Source organism: Engystomops pustulosus, chromosome 5 (genome assembly GCF_040894005.1).
Source record: "Engystomops pustulosus chromosome 5, aEngPut4.maternal, whole genome shotgun sequence".
In the NCBI taxonomy this organism is placed as follows: domain Eukaryota; kingdom Metazoa; phylum Chordata; class Amphibia; order Anura; family Leptodactylidae; genus Engystomops; species Engystomops pustulosus.
The window spans coordinates 3214522-3238509 of NC_092415.1; the positions used below are offsets into that span (position 1 = coordinate 3214522).

The 23988-nt window shown below is 52.6% G+C and overlaps 1 protein-coding gene across 1 annotated transcript in view; it reads right to left on the minus strand.

Moving 5' to 3' along the window:
* The window catches only part of ZC3H3 (zinc finger CCCH-type containing 3), a 105814-nt gene that overhangs the window by 36469 nt on the left and 45357 nt on the right, over nucleotides 1–23988 (minus strand). The gene's annotated exons all lie outside the window — the stretch shown is intronic.

A 23988-nucleotide genomic window follows, 5' to 3' on the forward strand; every position in this document is an offset into this window, starting at 1 on the left:
CGACGGTAAACGCTGATCTCCATTGAGTCTCCTCACCTAAAGGGGGGTCCGGATAACAATGTAACAAGAATGGAGATGATGCTGCACACTACAGGACGGCACACTACTGTCTCATGTCCGGCACACTACGGGCGGCGTCACGTGTCCGGCACTAAATCCCCACGCGCCTCCTATCCGGATACTACATCCCCACAAGCCTCGTATCCGGATACTACATCCCCATACACCTCGTATCCGGATACTACATCCCCATACACCTCGTATCCGGATACCATATCCCCACAAGCTTCCTATCCGGATACTACATCCCCATACACCTCGTATCCGGATACCATATCCCCACAAGCTTCCTATCCGGATACTACATCCCCACACACCTCGTATCCGGATACTACATCCCCACAAGCCTCGTATCTGGATACTACATCCCCACAAGCCTCGTATCCGGATACTATAACACCTCACACCTCGTATCCGGATACTACATCCCCACGCACCTCCTATCCGGATACTACATCCCCACAAGCCTCGTATCCGGATACCATATCCCCACAAGCCTCGTATCCGGATACTACATCCCCACAAGCCTCGTATCCGGATACTACATCCCCACAAGCCTCGTATCCGGATACTACATCCCCACACGCTTCCTATCCGGATACTACATCCCCACACGCTTCCTATCCGGATACTACATCCCCACACACCTCGTATCCTGATACTACATCCCCTCACACCCCGTATCCGGATACTATATCCCCACAAGCCTCATATCCGGATACTACATCCCCACAAGCCTCGTATCCGGATACTACATCCCCACACACCTCGTATCCTGATACTACACTCACCGGCCACGTTATTAGGTACACCATGCTAGTAACGGGTCGGACCCCCTTTTGCCTTCAGAACTGCCTCAATTCTTCGTGGCATAGATACAACAAGGTGCTGGAAGCTCCTCAGAGATTTTGCTCCATATTGACATGATGGCATCACACAGTTGCCGCAGATTTGTCGGCTGCACATCCATGATGCGAATCTCCCGTTCCACCACATCCCAAAGATGCTCTATTGGATTGAGATCTGGTGACTGTGGAGGCCATTTGTGTCCAGTGACCTCATTGTCATGTTCAAGAAACCAGTCTGAGATGCTTCCAGCTTTATGACATGGCGCATTATCCTGCTGAAAGTAGCCATCAGATGTTACAGGGTACATTGTGCTCATAAAGGGATGGACATGCTCAGCAACAATACCATGACACCAGCACCACCAGCCTGAGCCGCTGATACAAGGCAGGATGGATCCATGACACCACCACCACCAGCCTGACCCGCTGATACAAGGCAGGATGGATCCATGACACCACCACCACCAGCCTGAGCCGCTGATACAAGGCAGGATGGATCCATGACACCACCACCACCAGCCTGAGCCGCTGATACAAGGCAGGATGGATCCATGACACCAGCACCACCAGCCTGAGCCGCTGATACAAGGCAGGATGGATCCATGACACCAGCACCACCAGCCTGAGCCGCTGATACAAGGCAGGATGGATCCATGAAACCAGCACCACCAGCCTGACCCGCTGATACAAGGCAGGATGGATCCATGACACCACCACCACCAGCCTGAGCCGCTGATACAAGGCAGGATGGATCCATGACACCACCACCACCAGCCTGAGCCGCTGATACAAGGCAGGATGGATCCATGACACCACCAGCACCAGCCTGAGCCGCTGATACAAGGCAGGATGGATCCATGACACCACCACCACCAGCCTGAGCCGCTGATACAAGGCAGGATGGATCCATGACACCACCACCACCAGCCTGAGCCGCTGATACAAGGCAGGATGGATCCATGACACCAGCACCACCAGCCTGAGCCGCTGATACAAGGCAGGATGGATCCATGACACCACCAGCACCAGCCTGAGCCGCTGATACAAGGCAGGATGGATCCATGACACCACCAGCACCAGCCTGAGCCGCTGATACAAGGCAGGATGGATCCATGACACCACCACCACCAGCCTGACCCGCTGATACAAGGCAGGATGGATCCATGACACCACCACCACCAGCCTGAGCCGCTGATACAAGGCAGGATGGATCCATGACACCAGCACCACCAGCCTGAGCCGCTGATACAAGGCAGGATGGATCCATGACACCACCACCACCAGCCTGACCCGCTGATACAAGGCAGGATGGATCCATGACACCACCACCCCCAGCCTGACCCGCTGATACAAGGCAGGATGGATCCATGACACCACCACCACCAGCCTGACCCGCTGATACAAGGCAGGATGGATCCATGACACCACCACCACCAGCCTGACCCGCTGATACAAGGCAGGATGGATCCATGACACCACCACCACCAGCCTGACCCGCTGATACAAGGCAGGATGGATCCATGACACCACCACCACCAGCCTGAGCCGCTGATACAAGGCAGGATGGATCCATGACACCACCAGCACCAGCCTGACCCGCTGATACAAGGCAGGATGGATCCATGACACCACCACCACCAGCCTGAGCCGCTGATACAAGGCAGGATGGATCCATGACACCACCACCACCAGCCTGAGCCGCTGATACAAGGCAGGATGGATCCATGACACCACCACCACCAGCCTGACCCGCTGATACAAGGCAGGATGGATCCATGACACCACCACCACCACCAGCCTGAGCCGCTGATACAAGGCAGGATGGATCCATGACACCACCACCACCAGCCTGACCCGCTGATACAAGGCAGGATGGATCCATGACACCACCACCACCAGCCTGACCCGCTGATACAAGGCAGGATGGATCCATGACACCACCACCACCAGCCTGAGCCGCTGATACAAGGCAGGATGGATCCATGCTTTCATGTTGTTGACGCCAAATTCTGACCCTACCATCCGAATGTCGCAGCAGAAATCGAGACTCATCAGACCAGGCAACGTTTTTCCAATCTTCTACTGTCCAATTTCGATGAGCTTGTGCAAATTGTAGCCTCAGTTTCCTGTTCTTAGCTGAAAGTAGTGGCACCCGGTGTGGTCTTCTGCTGCTGTAGCCCATCTGCCTCAAAGTTGGACGTACTGTGCGTTCAGAGATGCTCTTCTGCCTACCTTGGTTGTAACGGGGGGCGATTTGAGTCACTGTTGCCTTTCTATCAGCTCGAACCAGTCTGCCCATTCTCCTCTGACCTCTGGCATCAACAAGGCATTTCCGCCCACAGAACTGCCGCTCACTGGATGTTTTTTCTTTTTCGGACCATTCTCTGTAAACCCTAGAGATGGTTGTGCGTGAAAATCCCAGTAGATCAGCAGTTTCTGAAATACTCAGACCAGCCCTTCTGGCACCAACAACCATGCCACGTTCAAAGGCCACAAATCACCTTTCTTCCCCATACTGATGCTCAGGAGAACTGCAGGAGATTGTCTTGGCCATGTCTACATGCCTAAATGCACTGCCGCCATGTGATTGGCTGATTAGAAATTAAGTGTTAACGAGCAGTTGGACAGGTGGACCTAATAAAGTGGCCGGTGAGTGTACATCCCCACGAGCCTCGTATCCGGATACTATATCCTAGATGTCCCCCGCTCACACCCTTTATCACAATCTCCCTCACATCCAGATATTTCCTGACTGTCGTGGCTCTGTTTGGTCGTGGCTCTGGGTTGTGCGTCGTTACAGTGTATCAGGGCCGCAGATGAGGTACATGGCTCCTGTAACCTCTCCTCAGCTGAGCGCGTTTCGCACTAATAGACTTCTGTGTTTAAGAAATGGGAAGCGGAGGGCGACACTGACACCACCTTGACCTGCGCTCCCCGACCCGAACACCGCACACACCCGGCACCGCGCTGCCGACAGGAATATTAATAGGAACTAAAGCCGAGAATTCCATAAAATACCCGGTGCTTTCTCATCTGTATGTGTTACAATTCTAAGGAAAACCAGAGGAATTCTATCTAACCAGGAGCCACCGCTCAGTGCAATCCATTACTCTCTGTTATCAGCCATTACACCCCGGGGAGAGGAGACTGTACAGGGGGGATACAATCTATTACTCTCTGTTATCAGCCATTACACCCCGGGGAGAGGAGACTGTACAGGGGGGATACAATCTATTACTCTCTGTTATCAGCCATTACACCCCGGGGAGAGGAGACTGTACAGGGGGGGGGATACAATCTATTACTCTCTGTTATCAGCCATTGTATCCCCCTGTACAGTCTCCTCTCCCCAGGATGTAATGGCTGATAACAGAGAGTAATAGATTGTATCCCCCCCCCCTGTACAGTCTCCTCTCCCCGGGGTGTAATGGCTGATAACAGAGAGTAATAGATTGTATCCCCCCCCCCTGTACAGTCTCCTCTCCCCGGGGTGTAATGGCTGATAACAGAGAGTAATAGATTGTATCCCCCCTGTACAGTCTCCTCTCCCCAGGATGTAATGGCTGATAACAGAGAGTAATAGATTGTACCCCCCTGTACAGTCTCCTCTCCCCAGGATGTAATGGCTGATAACAGAGAGTAATAGATTGTATCCCCCCCCTGTACAGTCTCCTCTCCCCGGGATGTAATGGCTGATAACAGAGAGTAATAGATTGTATCCCCCCTGTACAGTCTCCTCTCCCCGGGATGTAATGGCTGATAACAGAGAGTAATAGATTGTATCCCCCCTGTACAGTCTCCTCTCCCCAGGATGTAATCTATTACTCTCTGTTATCAGCCATTACACCCCGGGGAGAGGAGACTGTACAGGGGGGATACAATCTATTACTCTCTGTTATCAGCCATTACATCCCGGGGAGAGGAGACTGTACAGGGGGGGGGATACAATCTATTACTCTCTGTTATCAGCCATTACATCCCGGGAGAGGAGACTGTACAGGGGGGGATACAATCTATTACTCTCTGTTATCAGCCATTACATCCCGGGGAGAGGAGACTGTACAGGGGGGATACAATCTATTACTCTCTGTTATCAGCCATTACACCCCGGGGAGAGGAGACTGTACAGGGGGGGATACAATCTATTACTCTCTGTTATCAGCCATTACATCCCGGGGAGAGGAGACTGTACAGGGGGGATACAATCTATTACTCTCTGTTATCAGCCATTACACCCCGGGGAGAGGAGACTGTACAGGGGGGGATACAATCTATTACTCTCTGTTATCAGCCATTACATCCCGGGGAGAGGAGACTGTACAGGGGGGATACAATCTATTACTCTCTGTTATCAGCCATTACATCCTGGGGAGAGGAGACTGTACAGGGGGATACAATCTATTACTCTCTGTTATCAGCCATTACATCCCGGGGAGAGGAGACTGTACAGGGGGGGATACAATCTATTACTCTCTGTTATCAGCCATTACATCCCGGGGAGAGGAGACTGTACAGGGGGGATACAATCTATTACTCTCTGTTATCAGCCATTACATCCCGGGGAGAGGAGACTGTACAGGAGGATACAATCTATTACTCTCTGTTATCAGCCATTACATTCTGGGGAGAGGAGACTGTACAGGGGGGATACAATCTATTACTCTCTGTTATCAGCCATTACATCCCGGGGAGAGGAGACTGTACAGGGGGGATACAATCTATTACTCTCTGTTATCAGCCATTACATCCTGGGGAGAGGAGACTGTACAGGGAGGACACAATCTATTACTCTCTGTTATCAGCCATTACATCCCGGGGAGAGGAGACTGTACAGGGGGGGATACAATCTATTACTCTCTGTTATCAGCCATTACACCCCGGGGAGAGGAGACTGTACAGGGGGGGATACAATCTATTACTCTCTGTTATCAGCCATTACATCCCGGGGAGAGGAGACTGTACAGGGGATACAATCTATTACTCTCTGTTATCAGCCATTACACCCCGGGAAGAAGAGACTGTACAGGGGGGGGGGGGGGGGGATACAATCTATTACTCTCTGTTATCAGCCATTACATCCTGGGGAGAGGAGACTGTACAGGGGGGATACAATCTATTACTCTCTGTTATCAGCCATTACATCCCGGGGAGAGGAGACTGTACAGGGGGGGATACAATCTATTACTCTCTGTTATCAGCCATTACACCCCGGGGAGAGGAGACTGTACAGGGGGGGGGATACAATCTATTACTCTCTGTTATCAGCCATTACACCCCGGGGAGAGGAGACAGTACAGGGGGATACAATCTATTACTCTCTGTTATCAGTCATTACATCCCGGGGAGAGGAGACTGTACAGGGGGATACAATCTATTACTCTCTGTTATCAGCCATTACATCCCGGGGAGAGGAGACTGTACAGGGGGATACAATCTATTACTCTCTGTTATCAGCCATTACATCCCGGGGAGAGGAGACTGTACAGGGGGATACAATCTATTACTCTCTGTTATCAGCCATTACATCCCGGGGAGAGGAGACTGGGGACAGGGGCAGGGGGAGTAGATATGATCTGGGTATCTATGATAGGACAGTGTGCACTGGTTCTGAGGCTTTGCCCCTGGTTACATTGTATCGGTGCCAGCTCTCTGCCAGCCACATGCACTAGTTAATGTCTTGTGTCCTCCTGATGGCTGATCCCATGGTGATGCTTGCAGTAAATTAGCACATATGTTCCAGATGCCGGGGGGCCTGGGGCTGCGCCAAGACATGGAGATGCCCCATTCTTCTGTAACATCTCCTGTGATCAGTGCTGTGCCAGCTCCCCAGCAGTGCCAGCTCTCACATGATGACAGACTCTAGAGCAGCGCCAGGCATGTGTGCCAAGGCCGGTTATCTGTGCCTCTGCTTCAGGTGAAAGAGTTAAAGTAGTAAACCTGTGTCTCTAATCATCATCAAGATATAATGTAGAATTAACACCTGATGCTCCGGACCAGCAGCTGCTTTAAGTGCTGTTATACAAGTGGTCACACTGACTGATGATCAATCAGGCAATGAGCAAGCAATAAGAAGTGACCCGGTCTCTCGCTCTTCTGCCCCTCTCGCTCCTCCCTTCTCTAGCTCTTCTGCCCCTCTCGCTCCTCCCTTCTCTAGCTCTTCTGCCCCTCTCGCTCCTCCCTTCTCTAGCTCTTCTGCCCCTCTCGCTCCTCCCTTCTCTCGCTCTTCTGCCCCTCTCGCTCCTCCCTTCTCTCGCTCTTCTGCCCCTCTCGCTCCTCCCTTCTCTCGCTCTTCTGCCCCTCTCGCTCCTCCCTTCTCTCGCTCTTCTGCCCCTCTCGCTCCTCCCTTCTCTCGCTCTTCTGCCCCTCTCGCTCCTCCCTTCTCTCGCTCTTCTGCCCCTCTCGCACCTCCCTTCTCTCGCTCTTCTGCCCCTCTCGCTCCTCCCTTCTCTCGCTCTTCTGCCCCTCTCGCTCCTCCCTTCTCTCGCTCTTCTGCCCCTCTCGCTCCTCCCTTCTCTCGCTCTTCTGCCCCTCTCGCTCCTCCCTTCTCTCGCTCTTCTGCCCCTCTCGCTCCTCCCTTCTCTCGCTCTTCTGCCCCTCTCGCTCCTCCCTTCTCTCGCTCTTCTGCCCCTCTCGCTCCTCCCTTCTCTCGCTCTTCTGCCCCTCTCGCTCCTCCCTTCTCTCGCTCTTCTGCCCCTCTCGCTCCTCCCTTCTCTCGCTCTTCTGCCCCTCTCGCTCCTCCCTTCTCTCGCTCTTCTGCCCCTCTCGCTCCTCCCTTCTCTCGCTCTTCTGCCCCTCTCGCTCCTCCCTTCTCTCGCTCTTCTGCCCCTCTCGCTCCTCCCTTCTCTCGCTCTTCTGCCCCTCTCGCTCCTCCGTTCTCTCGCTCTTCTGCCCCTCTCGCTCCTCCCTTCTCTCGCTCTTCTGCCCCTCTCGCTCCTCCCTTCTCTCGCTCTTCTGCCCCTCTCGCTCCTCCCTTCTCTCGCTCTTCTGCCCCTCTCGCTCCTCCGTTCTCTCGCTCTTCTGCCCCTCTCGCTCCTCCCTTCTCTCGCTCTTCTGCCCCTCTCGCTCCTCCCTTCTCTCGCTCTTCTGCCCCTCTCGCTCCTCCCTTCTCTCGCTCTTCTGCCCCTCTCGCTCCTCCCTTCTCTCGCTCTTCTGCCCCTCTCGCTCCTCCCTTCTCTCGCTCTTCTGCCCCTCTCGCTCCTCCCTTCTCTCGCTCTTCTGCCCCTCTCGCTCCTCCCTTCTCTCGCTCTTCTGCCCCTCTCGCTCCTCCCTTCTCTCGCTCTTCTGCCCCTCTCGCTCCTCCCTTCTCTCGCTCTTCTGCCCCTCTCGCTCCTCCCTTCTCTCGCTCTTCTGCCCCTCTCGCTCCTCCCTTCTCTCGCTCTTCTGCCCCTCTCGCTCCTCCCTTCTCTCGCTCTTCTGCCCCTCTCGCTCCTCCCTTCTCTCGCTCTTCTGCCCCTCTCGCTCCTCCCTTCTCTCGCTCTTCTGCCCCTCTCGCTCCTCCCTTCTCTCGCTCTTCTGCCCCTCTCGCTCCTCCCTTCTCTCGCTCTTCTGCCCCTCTCGCTCCTCCCTTCTCTCGCTCTTCTGCCCCTCTCGCTCCTCCGTTCTCTCGCTCTTCTGCCCCTCTCGCTCCTCCGTTCTCTCGCTCTTCTGCCCCTCTCGCTCCTCCCTTCTCTCGCTCTTCTGCCCCTCTCGCTCCTCCCTTCTCTCGCTCTTCTGCCCCTCTCGCTCCTCCGTTCTCTCGCTCTTCTGCCCCTCTCGCTCCTCCGTTCTCTCGCTCTTCTGCCCCTCTCGCTCCTCCCTTCTCTCGCTCTTCTGCCCCTCTCGCTCCTCCCTTCTCTCGCTCTTCTGCCCCTCTCGCTCCTCCGTTCTCTCGCTCTTCTGCCCCTCTCGCTCCTCCGTTCTCTCGCTCTTCTGCCCCTCTCGCTCCTCCCTTCTCTCGCTCTTCTGCCCCTCTCGCTCCTCCCTTCTCTCGCTCTTCTGCCCCTCTCGCTCCTCCGTTCTCTCGCTCTTCTGCCCCTCTCGCTCCTCCCTTCTCTCGCTCTTCTGCCCCAGTGCGCAGCGGTAACCTCAGCGTTGTTATGTAGCGGCGGGCAGCCATAACTTATATTTCTTGCCCGTGTTTTATCGCTTTCTTAATTCGGCTGCCGCCACTATTAATGTGGTTAATGTTGAGATTATATCTATTTTCTGGTGTCAGCCGCTGATTTATGGCGGCCATTTTTCCGGAGCGGGATCTCCCGCCTTTAAATCATCAGACTTGCCAATTAACTGCAGAGCGCGGAGGTGGATGGAATCGTAACGGGTATCAAACCGCAAATTAGAGCCCCGCCGTAGGGGGGGGTACGGGCCGCTCAGCAGGGGCAAAAGGTCAACAAACTACCACAGCAGACACCACCACATTAACTGCGCATACATTACTATAAAGGGCGGAGCTGTGACTACCTGCAGTTTCTTCCCTGTAGTCACCATTCACACCACAACCTACACCAATGGTTTTTCTGACATATCAGTCTGGTACTTGTAGTGCCCAGTAATTCCCATCATCCCGCGGTATTACATGCACATTAGGTGCAGCGGTATAATGACATATTGCTATTCATTCTCTTTCCCTGCAGTAAATATTGATTGAGCTCAGAGTTTTCAATTTGAGGAGAACATATAAAATATTACAAGATGACGACCCGGCGCTGCACTAACCCCCCCGCCTCCTGTGCGACTCTGTGTCTGGTCCCCGGTGCTCATCATCATCATCATCATCCAGGACAATGTAGAAATCATTTCCATTAACATAAGTAATGAAAATAGACTCTGAACATGAAGTGTAAGACCCCGGCAGGGCTCTAGTGCGGCCACTGCACTCATTACACGCCGGTACCTTATACACCACAGTCCTGGTCACAGCTGAGGAGAGAACGAGAGAGGTAACAGCATCTTACTAAAAGCTTTATTTCTTTCTTCTAGATGGGTAACTGTGTGCAAGGTCCTGGTAGGGCAGTAGTCACTCTCTCGTGTACAGCTGACGCTGCTTATTCCATTTCATAAATATCCTTTAAGAAGACTATTGCACCTAATAGTCCACTTGTCTTTAGCACCATGGTCAGCAACCAACCTACCCCGCTCAGCACCGCCAAGGGAGCCCCCAGCGTACCCCGCTCAGCCACAACAAGGGAGCCCCCGGCCTACCATGCTCAGCACCGACAAGGGAGCCCCCAGCCTACCACGCTCAGCACCGACAAGGGAGCCCCCAGCCTACCCCGCTCAGCACCGACAAGGGAGCCCCCAGCCTACCACGCTCTGTGCCAAGGAGGGAGCCCCCATCCTACCCCGCTCAGCACCGCCAAGGGAGCCCCCGGCCTACCACGCTCTGTGCCGAGGAGCGAGCCCCCATCCTACCACGCTCTGTGCCGAGGAGCGAGCCCCCATCCTACCACGCTCTGTGCCGAGGAGTGAGCCCCCAGCCTACCACGCTCTGTGCCGAGGAGTGAGCCCCCAGCCTACCACGCTCTGTGCCGAGGAGCGAGCCCTCATCCTACCACGCTCTGTGCCGAGGAGCGATCCCCCAAGCCTACCACGCTCTGTGCCGAGGAGTGAGCCCCCATCCTACCACGCTCTGTGCCGAGGAGTGAGCCCCCAGCCTACCACGCTCTGTGCCGAGGAGCGAGCCCCCAGCCTACCACGCTCTGTGCCGAGGAGCGAGCCCCCAGCCTACCACGCTCTGTGCCGAGGAGCGAGCCCCAAGCCTACCACGCTCTGTGCCGAGGAGCGAGCCCCAAGCCTACCACGCTCTGTGCCGAGGAGTGAGCCCCCATCCTACCACGCTCTGTGCCGAGGAGCGAGCCCTCATCCTACCACGCTCTGTGCCGAGGAGCGATCCCCCAAGCCTACCACGCTCTGTGCCGAGGAGTGAGCCCCCATCCTACCACGCTCTGTGCCGAGGAGTGAGCCCCCATCCTACCACGCTCTGTGCCGAGGAGTGAGCCCCCATCCTACCACGCTCTGTGCCGAGGAGCGAGCCCCCATCCTACCACGCTCTGTGCCGAGGAGCGAGCCCCCATCCTACCACGCTCTGTGCCGAGGAGCGAGCCCCCATCCTACCACGCTCTGTGGCGAGGAGTGAGCCCCCATCCTACCACGCTCTGTGCCGAGGAGTGAGCCCCCAGCCTACCACGCTCTGTGCCGAGGAGTGAGCTCTCATCCTACCACGCTCTGTGCCGAGGAGCGATCCCCCAAGCCTACCACGCTCTGTGCCGAGGAGTGAGCCCCCATCCTACCACGCTCTGTGCCGAGGAGTGAGCCCCCATCCTACCACGCTCTGTGCCGAGGAGCGAGCCCCCAGCCTACCACGCTCTGTGCCGAGGAGCGAGCCCCCAGCCTACCACGCTCTGTGCCGAGGAGCGAGCCCCAAGCCTACCACGCTCTGTGCCGAGGAGCGAGCCCCAAGCCTACCACGCTCTGTGCCGAGGAGCGAGCCCTCATCCTACCACGCTCTGTGCCGAGGAGCGATCCCCCAAGCCTACCACGCTCTGTGCCGAGGAGTGAGCCCCCATCCTACCACGCTCTGTGCCGAGGAGCGAGCCCCCAGCCTACCACGCTCTGTGCCGAGGAGCGAGCCCCCAGCCTACCCTGCTCTGTGCCAAGGAGTGAGCCCCCAGCCTACCACGCTCTGTGCCGAAGAGGGAGCTCCCAGCCTACCACGCTCTGTGCCAAGGAGGGAGCCCCCATCCTACCACGCTCTGTGCCGAGGAGGGAGCCCCCATCCTACCACGCTCTGTGCCAAGGAGCGAGCCCCCATCCTACCACGCTCTGTGCCGAGGAGGGAGCCCCCATCCTACCACGCTCTGTGCCGAGGAGGGAGCCCCAAGCCTACCCTGCTCTGTGCCGAGGAGCGAGCCCCCAGCCTACCCTGCTCTGTGCCAAGGAGTGAGCCACCAGCCTACCACTCTGCACCGACGAGGGAGCCTCTAACTGTCCTGCTCTGCGCTGACGAAAGGGCAACCGGCCAACCCCCTCCTGCACCAATGAAGTGGCAACTCGCCATCCTGCTCAAGGCCGAAGAAGGAGCAACTAGCTCTCCTTCTCTGCGTTGACAAGGGGGCCACAACCCACCCCTGCACTTATGTGGGGAGGGGGGGGAGCACCAGCTTCCACTGCTCTATACAGATGAGGGGGAAACCAGCAACCCCACTCTGCATTCACCTAGAAGTTTGGGCTATACCACATTAACGGTAACCTACCAACATTATGGATTGTAAACCAAGTACACCGACATATTGGTGTGTGCCCCCTCTGGCAAGATCTGCTCTTCTTTAACCTTCTTATGCACTTGTTTTTAAGAGAAAAAAAAAGGGTTACATTTATGCTAATGAGCCTTAGGGGCTCCATTAACACCTTGTTTGCATAATCTTGAAAAGCATTTATTTGTAAAAACAAGGACATAAGAAGCTATAAGAAGAGCAGATCCTGCCAGAGGGGGCGCACACCAGTATGTCAATGCTTGGTTTACAATCCTTCATCCTGGTGGCACATGTAACACTGCCTTACATTGTAGCTGCCTATAGGTGGTGCTAAAGATACAGTTTCTTCCTTCTGGAGGAAAGCTAATCTGCATAATATTTCCCAAAAAGCAAAACAAGTAAACCCAATCTCCTTACTGAGAGACAAAACCCCCTCAGCCTCCCCTGCGGTAATCCCCAGACAAAGACTAGATGTCATTAGTAAACCCTGTAAATAGTGCCGCCACTTCTGTTCTTACTAAACAAGACCCATCATGGGTTAATTCCACATGGGCTGACAATGACACGCTCCAGCGGCCGCCATCCCAGTATTCCCCCAGTGCCAGCCATACTTTCCTAGGAGCTACAGAACTGATCATATGGGACAAGTGGCCCCACGGGGGCGGCAGCCCCTCTGACAAACTGGAGAGATTAATCAGGAGGGTGTCAGGGGGCCCCAACTACAGAGGAGAGAACATCTGCAGGAACCGGGACCACGATCTGCTGGGATTACATACACAGCGCTGTGCAGAGACCAGGAACACAGCTGTGCAGACCCCAAGTGTTATCAGGGGGACACGAGAGGCATCACCGAGTAGTATAGTATACATCAGTAATAATACTGAAAATATCATACTAACCCTTATGTACAAGGATATAACTACTATAATACTGCCCCCTATGTACAGGAATATAACTACTATAATACTGCCCCCTATGTACAAGAATATAACTACTATAATACTGCCCCCTATGTACAAGAATATAACTACTATAATACTGCCCCCTATGTACAGGAATATAACTACTATAATACTGCCCCCTATGTACAGGAATATAACTACTATAATACTACCCCCTATGTACAAGAATATAACTACTATAATACTGCCCCCTATGTACAAGAATATAACTACTATAATACTGCCCCCTATGTACAAGAATATAACTACTATAATACTGCCCTCTATGTACAGGAATATAACTACTATAATACTGCCCCCTATGTACAGGAATATAACTACTATAATACTGCCCCCTATGTACAGGGATATAACTACTATAATACTGCCCCCTATGTACAAGAATATAGCTACTATAATACTGCCCCCTATGTACAAGAATATAGCTACTATAATACTGCCCCCTATGTACAGGAATATAACTACTATAATACTGCCCCCTACGTACAGGAATATAACTACTATAATACTGCCCCCTACGTACAGGAATATAACTACTATAATACTGCCCCCTACGTACAGGAATATAACTACTATAATACTGCCCCCTATGTACACGGATATAACTACTATAATACTGCCCCCTATGTACAAGAATATAACTACTATAATACTGCCCCCTATGTACAAGAATATAACTACTATAATACTGCCCCCTATGTACAGGAATATAACTACTATAATACTGCCCCCTATGTACAGGAATATAACTACTATAATACTGCCCCCTATGTACAAGAATATAACTACTATAATACTGCCCCCTATGTACAGGAATATAACTACTATAATACTGCCCCCTATGTACAAGAATATAACTACTATAATACTGCCCCCTATGTACAAGAATATAACTACTATAATACTGCCCCCTATGTACAGGAATATAACTACTATAATACTGCCCCCTATGTACAAGAATATAACTACTATAATACTGCCCCCTATGTACAGGAATATAACTACTATAATACTGCCCTCTATGTACAAGGATATAACTACTATAATACTGCCCCCTATGTACAGGAATATAACTACTATAATACTGCCCCCTATGTACAGGGATATAACTACTATAATACTGCCCCCTATGTACAGGAATATAACTACTATAATACTGCCCACTATGTACAGGAATATAACTACTATAATACTGCCTCCTATGTACAGGAATATAACTACTATAATACTGCCTCCTATGTACAGGAATATAACTACTATAATACTGCCCCCTATGTACAAGAATATAACTACTATAATACTGCTCCCTATGGACAAGAATATAACTACTATAATACTGCCTCCTATGTACAGGAATATAACTACTATAATACTGCCCCCTATGTACAGGAATATAACTACTATAATACTGCCCCCTATGTACAGGGATATAACTACTATAATACTGCCCCCTATGTACAGGAATATAACTACTATAATACTGCCCCCTATGTACAGGAATATAACTACTATAATACTGCCCCCTATGTACAGGAATATAACTACTATAATACTGCCCCCTATGTACGAGAATATAACTACTATAATACTGCCCCCTATGTACAGGGATATAACTACTATAATACTGCCCCCTATGTACAGGAATATAACTACTATAATACTGCCCCCTATGTACAGGAATATAACTACTATAATACTGCCCCCTATGTACAGGAATATAACTACTATAATACTGCCCCCTATGTACAGGGATATAGCTACTATAATACTACCCCCTATGTACAAGAATATAACTACTATAATACTGCCCCCTATATACAGGAATATAACTACTATAATACTACCCCCTATGTACAGGAATATAACTACTATAATACTGCCCCCTATGTACACGAATATAACTACTATAATACTGCCCCCTATGTACAAGAATATAACTACTATAATACTGCCCCCTATGTACAAGAATATAACTACTATAATACTGCCCCCTATGTACAGGAATATAACTACTATAATACTGCCTCCTATGTACAGGAATATAACTACTATAATACTGCCCCCTATGTACAAGAATATAACTACTATAATACTGCCCCCTATGTACAGGAATATAACTACTATAATACTGCCCCCTATGTACAGGGATATAACTACTATAATACTGCCCCCTATGTACAGGGATATAACTACTATAATACTGCCCCCTATGTACAGGAATATAACTACTATAATACTGCCCCCTATGTACAGGAATATAACTACTATAATACTGCCCCCTATGTACAGGAATATAACTACTATAATACTGCCCCCCTATGTACAAGAATATAACTACTATAATACTGCCCCCTATGTACAGGAATATAACTACTATAATACTGCCCCTATGTACAGGAATATAACTACTATAATACTGCCCCCTATGTACAGGAATATAACTACTATAATACTGCCTCCTATGTACAGGAATATAACTACTATAATACTGCCCCCTATGTACAGGAATATAACTACTATAATACTGCCCCCTATGTACAGGGATATAACTACTATAGCAGGGCCTGTGTGCTGGCGCAGGTGTTGTGCCCTGGCCTGGTGTCAGGTGGTGCAGGAATGCCAGGCAGCTATCCTGTGCCCGGGACACAATGCGCGGTTCCTGTCTATTAGGGAATCCAATTAATATGTGGAGGTGTTGGGTGCAGAGCGTCCCCGGGGGGAGGGCACATAGCGGCCGCTCACTAATGACATCTCACTTACATCCTGAAGGACAATGTGTCGCCGTGTGGAGGACATGGCAGCCGCACCAGGAATGTCACCCAGAGAGGAAGCGAGACACACACAGACTGTCACCTCTCTCTATATCATCCTCCAGTCACATCCAAAGCTGCATCCACAGATCACATCCACTGCCTCTACAGCCCAGGGAGGGGGCATTTTCTCCACATCAGCTCAACATGCCTGGCCCAAAGACTTCACAGCTGAGGGGCTGTTACAATGTATCAGTCTAGATGCTGGCGCTTGATGTTACAGTGTATCAGTACTGGAGGTATCAGTCTATGGGAGGGTCCGGTGCAGTTCTCATGGTCCCCAGACCATGGGGAGCCCCTATTGGTTATGGGGTCAGTCCAATCACTTCCCTAATTCTCTCCTCCTGCCCATCCGTGACGTCCACACGCAATGAGTCACATAAATAAAAATATAGATGGAATTGAGGGACACTAAGACTCTAGAGCGCCCCCCGGAGGTGCAGCTCCAGCGCTCAGCCCCTGTAAGGACACATGGCAGGAGGCGGTTATTAATATCGCCCTGCACCTTGTGCTAATTATCACCTCCGCTCTCCTACCTCGGCCATGATAATTAAATTAGTCACGTCAGATTAAGGTCACATTCAGTGCAGGCAGCAGCGGGCGGCGGGGGAGGGGGCACCTGGTGGATCAGGTGGTCCGGGTGACTGCCGATACACAGTACACCATGTGACCTGGAAGGAGACGGGGGTCACCGGCAGGATGAACAGGGGGATACAGGATTAATCCGTACACAGATTACAGGGATTATAACACAGATGCAAGGGATCCAGACAATCCGCGGGCCTCCTCCAGGCAGATCCAACGGATCCAGACAATCCGCTGGCCTCCTCCAGACAGATGCAATGGATCCAGACAATCCGCTGGCCTCCTCCAGACAGATGCAATGGATCCAGACAATCCGCTGGCCACGTCCAGACTGATACAACGGATCCAGACAACCCGCTGGCCTCCTCCAGACTAATACAATGGATCCAGACAATCTGCTGGCCTCCTCCAGACAGATGCAACGGATCCAGACAATCCGCTGGCCTCCTCCAGACAATCTGCTGGCCTCCTCCAGACAGATGCAACGGATCCAGACAATCCGCTGGCCTCCTCCAGACAATCTGCTGGCCTCCTCCAGACAGATGCAACGGATCCAGACAATCTGCTGGCCTCCTCCAGACTAATACAATGGATCCAGACAATCTGCTGGCCTCCTCCAGACTAATACAATGGATCCAGACAATCTGCTGGCCTCCTCCAGACTAATACAATGGATCCAGACAATCTGCTGGCCTCCTCCAGACAGATGCAACGGATCCAGACAATCCGCTGGCCTCCTCCAGACAGATGCAACGGATCCAGACAACCCGCTGGCCTCTTCCAGACAGATACAACGGATCCAGACAATCTACTGGCCTCCTCCAGACTAATACAATGGATCCAGACAATCCGCTGGCCTCCTCCAGACAGATCCAACGGATCCAGACAATCCGCTGGCCTCCTCCAGACAGATGCAATGGATCCAGACAATCCGCTGGCCTCCTCCAGACAGATGCAATGGATCCAGACAATCCGCTGGCCTCCTCCAGACAGATGCAATGGATCCAGACAATCTGCTGGCCTCCTCCAGACTAATACAATGGATCCAGACAATCCGCTGGTCACATGTTGCAGTTTTCCTTCGTGATTTGTGGGTTTTGATTCCTATCCATGGAATAGTGGGGGTGAATACCTTCTCATTTCAGCTTTCCAGTAAGAATTCCTCTTCTGGATTACGCAATTCCTCGGATTTCCCTGGTCTAATATTGCACTTGTTATAGAGAACAGGGGGGAGTGGGTGAATACTTTTGCACAGCACCATCTAACCCACCTCCATCCTAGACATGGCTGCCCCCTACCCCACTGCTAGGACTACTGCACCAAACATAAACCAGTGATGTGAATTCTACAGTTCTGTGGTCCAATAATCCAGAACCCGCTCCGGCCCGGCTGCGGGCACGCCAGGTCACCAGCGCTTCAATTCTCTAGTTACAGTAACAGGGTCCAGCTGCCCGCGAATGGCAGAATTAATATCCGTGGAGAACTGGAAGAAGAAGTAAATTGGGCGTGAAATGTTCCCCAATCTGGCGTGACGAGATTGTGCGCGCCGATAAGCGGCCGGTGACATGACTGCAGCTGCGCGGCGCACAATGCACGGCTTCATTCTACAACAGATGTTGTAGGGAAACGGGGGTGAAAAAACATGGCGGGACGAGGTCAGGGAGTGACTACCCCAAAGTATAAAGCCCCCGTACACCAGTGACACCATCATGTCCAATTACAACGCTGAATTACAAAACATTCAAAAAATAATGATAATTATACTCCAATCACAACCAAAGCTGCAATTAGATTCTAGCGGACAACAGTCGAAAAACTGAACAACATAGTAGAGCAGCCATACAATGAGCTCCCATACTGTGCGCTGCTCTCTAGCCTGGAAGGGAATTATCACTGCAGCTCTGGCAGTAACTAGAGTACAAGATACAACAATGATAAAAAAAACCTTGCAAAGCAGTGGAAATTTCTGGGATTAATATTTTAGGGCATGAGGAGCCAATAGGGTTTTATTCTCCTTTCCTGAGCTCTACACAAACTTTAGATGATCTGGAACCTTTGGAACGTTCTAATATTTTGGGTTCCTGAACGTCCTGCTACTTTTTACATCATTACAATTGGCTACAATCTCTTAAGGTTCTACTCTACAGATGATGGAGTCATCTAATAATCCAGAACCAGCATGTTCAGAACCAGTTGATAATCCAGAATATGTATTAATCTGGAGCCAATCCTGTGTCTCGAGCTCGTGACCCTCTAGATACAGAATGTTCTAGAACCTCATCACAGAATATCAGGTTCTTATAAAGGATGAATCGTCAGATATTCCACAAATTTTAGTCATGCAGATCCAAAAACTTGAACCAAATTAAGAATATTTTGGGGAATCCTCAATCTGTATAAGTTTTTCTAGAGCCACTCGGTAATCTGTCAAAGAACCCAATAATCCAGCGCAAACACATTTTGGGTTCCTGAGGACTCTCTTGATTCACAAGTGATAAAAATTCCTCTAGAACCTTCCAATAATCAGTGATATTTGTCGGATTCTAAAAATGTTACAATGTTACATTTTGTATACTGTATATACAATATTTACAAAATAATGTAATGTAATATTTCTGAGCGTGGAGATTCTCGTCTCGTGCGTCTGGTGACAGGCCGGGGCAGCGCCAGGAGATTAACGTGTTCGCTTGTTACTTCTCACTCCCTGATGAAGACAAGGAGCATTGTGCGGGACCCCAGAAGCTGACGCTCACAGAGGGCGGATTAGCGGGGGCCCATGTCAGGAGCTTGTGTGAGACAATGGGAACTTCTACATCCTCATTACACAGATTAGAGCGCAGAGAAAGCGCCGCCGATGTCGCAGATCTGCAGCATTCAGCTATAATGAGATGTCATCTTCACTGCCGCGGCTTAAACGCTCCCGTCCGGGCCAGATTATTAGACAGCAAATTATCCCACCAGCTCGGAGGAAGCCCCTCTGACAGGAGGAGGAGGCACGGGATTTACAGACCCCTTTCATGTCACTAGCGGATTTATTGAATGCAACAACATTGGAGGAACAAAAGTAATGTAAGAGAGTCAAGAAGCCGAAACGCCGGCACCTAAATGTTCCCATACACAGCGAGCTCCATGTCCTGTGTGTACTGACACCTTTCTATCTTAGCCAGCAGTGGTCAGGGGTCAGCATGGGCGCTCTGACCCCTCTGTGACTACACCCCCCATACACAGCGAGCTGCCATGTCCTGTGTCCTGACACCTTTCTATCATAGCCAGCAGTGGTCAGGGGTCAGCATGGGTGCTCTGACCCCTCTGTGACTACACCCCCCATACACAGCGAACTGCCATGTCCTGTGTCCTGACACCTTTCTATCATAGCCAGCAGTGGTCAGGGGTCAGCATGGGCGCTCTGACCCCTCTGTGACTACACCCCCCATACACAGTGAGCTGCCATGTCCTGTGTGTCCTGACACCTTTCTATCATAGCCAGCAGTGGTCAGGGGTCAGCATGGGCGCTCTAACCCCTCTGTGACTACACCCCCCATACACAGTGAGCTGCCATGTCCTGTGTGTCCTGACACCTTTCTATCATAGCCAGCAGTGGTCAGGGGTCAGCATGGGTGCTCTGACCTCTCTGTGACTACACCCCCCATACACAGCGAGCTGCCATGTCCTGTGTGTCCTGACACCTTTCTATCATAGCCAGCAGTGGTCAGGGGTCAGCAAGGGCGCTCTGACCCCTCTGTGACTACACCCCCCCCATACGCAGCGAGCTGCCATGTCCTGTGTCCTGACACCATTCTATCATAGCCAGCAGTGGTCAGGGGTCAGCATGGGTGCTCTGACCCCTCTGTGACTACACCCCCCATACACAGCGAGCTGCCATGTCCTGTGTGTCCTGACACCTTTCTATCATAGCCAGCAGTGGTCAGGGGTCAGCATGGGTGCTCTGACCTCTCTGTGACTACACCCCCCATACACAGCGAGCTGCCATGTCCTGTGTCCTGACACCTTTCTATCATAGCCAGCAGTGGTCAGGGGTCAGCATGGGCGCTCTGACCCCTCTTTGACTACACCCCCCATACACAGCGAGCTGCCATGTCCTGTGTGTCCTGACACCTTTCTATCATAGCCAGCAGTGGTCAGGGGTCAGCATGGGTGCTCTGACCTCTCTGTGACTACACCCTCCATACACAGCGATCTGCCATGTCCTGTGTCCTGACACCTTTCTATCATAGCCAGCAGTGGTCAGGGGTCAGCATGGGTGCTCTGACCCCTCTGTGACTACACCCCCCATACACAGCGAGCTGCCATGTCCTGTGTGTCCTGACACCTATCATAGCCAGCAGTGGTCAGGGGTCAGCATGGGTGCTCTGACCCCTCTGTGACTACACCCCCATACACAGCGAGCTGCCATGTCCTGTGTGTCCTGACACCTTTCTATCATAGCCAGCAGTGGTCAGGGGTCAGCAAGGGAGCTCTGACCCCTCTGTGACTACATCCCCCATACACAGCGAGCTGCCATGTCCTGTGTGTCCTGACACCTATCATAGCCAGCAGTGGTCAGGGGTCAGCATGGGCGCTCTGACCCCTCTGTGACTACACCCCCCATACACAGTGAGCTGCCATGTCCTGTGTCCTGACACCTATCTATCATAGCCAGCAGTGGTCAGGGGTCAGCATGGGCGCTCTGACCCCTCTGTGACTACACCCCCATACACAGTGAGCTGCCATGTCCTGTGTCCTGACACCTTTCTATCATAGCCAGCAGTGGTCAGGGGTCAGCTTGGGCGCTCTGACCCCTCTGTGACTACACCCCCTATACACAGCGAGCTGCCATGTCCTGTGTGTCCTGACACCTTTCTATCATAGCCAGCAGTGGTCAGTGGTCAGCATGGGGGCTCTGACCCCTCTGTGACTACATCCCCCCATTACACAGCGAGTTGCCATGTCCTGTGTCCTGACACCTTTCTATCATAGCCAGCAGTGGTCAAGGGTCAGCATGGGCGCTCTGACCCCTCTGTGACTACACCCCCCATACACAGCGAGCTGCCATGTCCTGTGTGTCCTGACACCTTTCTATCATAGCCAGCAGTGGTCAGGGGTCAGCATGGGTGCTCTGACCCCTCTGTGACTACACCGCCCATACACAGCGAGCTGCCATGTCCTGTGTGTCCTGACACCTTTCTATCATAGCCAGCAGTGGTCAGGGGTCAGCATGGGCGCTCTGACCCCTCTGTGACTACATCCCCCATACACAGCGAGCTGCCATGTCCTGTGTGTCCTGACACCTTTCTATCATAGCCAGCAGTGGTCAGGGGTCAGCATGGGTGCTCTGACCCCTCTGTGACTACACCCCCCATACACAGCGAGCTGCCATGTCCTGTGTGTCCTGACACCTTTCTGTCATAGCCAGCAGTGGTCAGGGGTCAGCATGGGCGCTCTGACCCCTCTGTGACTACACGCCCCATACACAGCGAGCTGCCATGTCCTGTGTGTCCTGACACCTTTCTATCATAGCCAGCAGTGGTCAGGGGTCAGCATGGGCGCTCTGACCCCTCTGTGACTACACCCCCATACACAGCGAGCTGCCATGTTCTGTGTGTCCTGACACCTTTCTATCATAGCCAGAAGTGGTCAGGGGTCAGCATGGGCGCTCTGACCCCTCTGTGACTACACCCCCATACACAGGGAGCTGCCATGTCCTGTGTGTCCTGACACCTTTCTGTCATAGCCAGCAGTGGTCAGGGGTCAGCATGGGCGCTCTGACCCCTCTGTGACTACACCCCCCATACACAGCGAGCTGCCATGTCCTGTGTCCTGACACCTTTCTATCATAGCCAGCAGTGGTCAGGGGTCAGCATGGGCGCTCTGACCCCTCTGTGACTACACCCTCCATACACAGCGAGCTGCCATGTCCTGTGTGTCCTGACACCTTTCTATCATAGCCAGCAGTGGTCAGGGGTCAGCATGGGCGCTCTGACCTCTCTGTGACTACAGCCCCCATACACAGCGAGCTGCCATGTCCTGTGTCCTGACACCTTTCTATCATAGCCAGCAGTGGTCAGGGGTCAGCATGGGTGCTCTGACCCCTCTGTGACTACACCCCCCATACACAGGGAGCTGCCATGTCCTGTGTCCTGGCACCTTTCTATCATAGCCAGCAGTGGTCAGGGGTCAGCATGGGCACTCTGACCCCTCTGTGACTACACCCCCCATACACAGCGAGCTGCCATGTCCTGTGTCCTGACACCTTTCTATCATAGCCAGCAGTGGTCAGGGGTCAGCATGGGTGCTCTGACCTCACTGTGACTACACCCCCCATACACAGCGAGCTGCCATGTCCTGTGTGTCCTGACACCTTTCTATCATAGCCAGCAGTGGTCAGGGGTCAGCATGGGCGCTCTGACCCCTCTGTGACTACACCCCCCATACACAGCGAGCTGCCATGTCCTATGTGTCCTGACACCTTTCTATCATAGCCAGCAGTGGTCAGGGGTCAGCATGGGCGCTCTGACCCCTCTGTGACTACACCCCCCATACACAGCGAGCTGCCATGTCCTGTGTGTCCTGACACCTTTCTATCATAGCCAGCAGTGGTCAGGGGTCAGCATGGGCGCTCTGACCCCTCTGTGACTACACCCCCCATACACCGCGAGCTGCCATGTCCTGTGTCCTGACACCTTTCTGTCATAGCCAGCAGTGGTCAGGGGTCAGCATGGGGGCTCTGACCCCTCTGTGACTACACCCCCATACACAGTGAGCTGCCATGTCCTGTGTGTCCTGACACCTTTCTATCATAGCCAGCAGTGGTCAGGGGTCAGCATGGGCGCTCTGACCCCTCTGTGACTACACGCCCCATACACAGCGAGCTGCCATGTCCTGTGTGTCCTGACACCTTTCTATCATAGCCAGCAGTGGTCAGGGGTCAGCATGGGTGCTCTGACCCCTCTGTGACTACACCCCCCATACACAGCGAGCTGCCATGTCCTGTGTGTCCTGACACCTTTCTATCATAGCCAGCAGTGGTCAGGGGTCAGCATGGGCGCTCTGACCCCTCTGTGACTACACCCCCCCATACACAGCGAGCTGCCATGTCCTGTGTGTCCTGACACCTTTCTATCATAGCCAGCAGTGGTCAGGGGTCAGCATGGGCGCTCTGACCCCTCTGTGACTACACCCCTCATACACCGCGAGCTGCCATGTCCTGTGTGTCCTGACACCTTTCTATCATAGCCAGCAGTGGTCAGGGGTCAGCATGGGCGCTCTGACCGCTTTGTGACTACACCCCCCATACACAGCGAGCTGCCATGTCCTGTGTGTCCTGACACCTTTCTATCATAGCCAGCAGTGGTCAGGGGTCAGCATGGGCGCTCTGACCCCTCTGTGACTACACCCCCCATACACAGCGAGCTGCCATGTCCTGTGTGTCCTGACACCTTTCTATCATAGCCAGCAGTGGTCAGGGGTCAGCATGGGCGCTCTGACCCCTCTG